A 785-nucleotide genomic window follows, 5' to 3' on the forward strand; every position below is an offset into this window, starting at 1 on the left:
CCCCACCCATATTGTCCTAAGGCTCTGCAAATCTTTGAAGCCCTGCTAATGAAAATAAGTTTTAATTAAAGCTGTCTGGAATAAAGGGAGCTAGACTGAAAGATGGGGCCGGTCATGCTGAATTCACTCAGAAAGTCCAAGTTGTGAGATGATGTCAAAAAACAGAGATTTTCATTCTCTGTTACATCCTAAAGCACCAGTCCTGCAGTCAAAGCCATTAGCATGGGACCCTGTCTCCGTATGATATCCATGCTGGTGGATCTGACTGTAGGATTGAGGCCACGGATTGTTTTGTGGTTCAGCACAACTTGTTATGCTTTATTAAAGTTAAGGCTCAGAACCAGGAGTTCTATACTCTGCCACAGTCTTTGTGGGACACTGGGAAATCTTTGCCTTGGTTTTCCTCATCTATTGAATGGAGAGGATAATACTTATCTCACCTGGGGGGGGGGGGAAGGAGGGAGGGGCAAAGCTGAAGCCCAAGGGCTTCTGCCCTGAGTGGGGGGCATGTAACCTTAGCCCTGGGCAGTGGGGCTTGGGCTTCAGACTTGCTGGGGCCCAGCGCCAACACCAGCCTTGGTGACCCCATTAAAACTGTGGGTTCCGACCCACAGTTTGAGAACCCCTGATCTAAGGTACCACAAGAATTGCCTGTATTTTCCATGAAAGGGATCCAATTTTTTTTTTTAAATAATCAAGACCCACATGCTGCCATGTGCTACTTATTTATTTTGTATGAAGAGGACATACTTTATTTCAATCAATAAAATAGATACTTGCTACGA

This window comes from Malaclemys terrapin, chromosome 2 (genome assembly GCF_027887155.1).
Source record: "Malaclemys terrapin pileata isolate rMalTer1 chromosome 2, rMalTer1.hap1, whole genome shotgun sequence".
Classification (NCBI taxonomy): domain Eukaryota; kingdom Metazoa; phylum Chordata; order Testudines; family Emydidae; genus Malaclemys; species Malaclemys terrapin.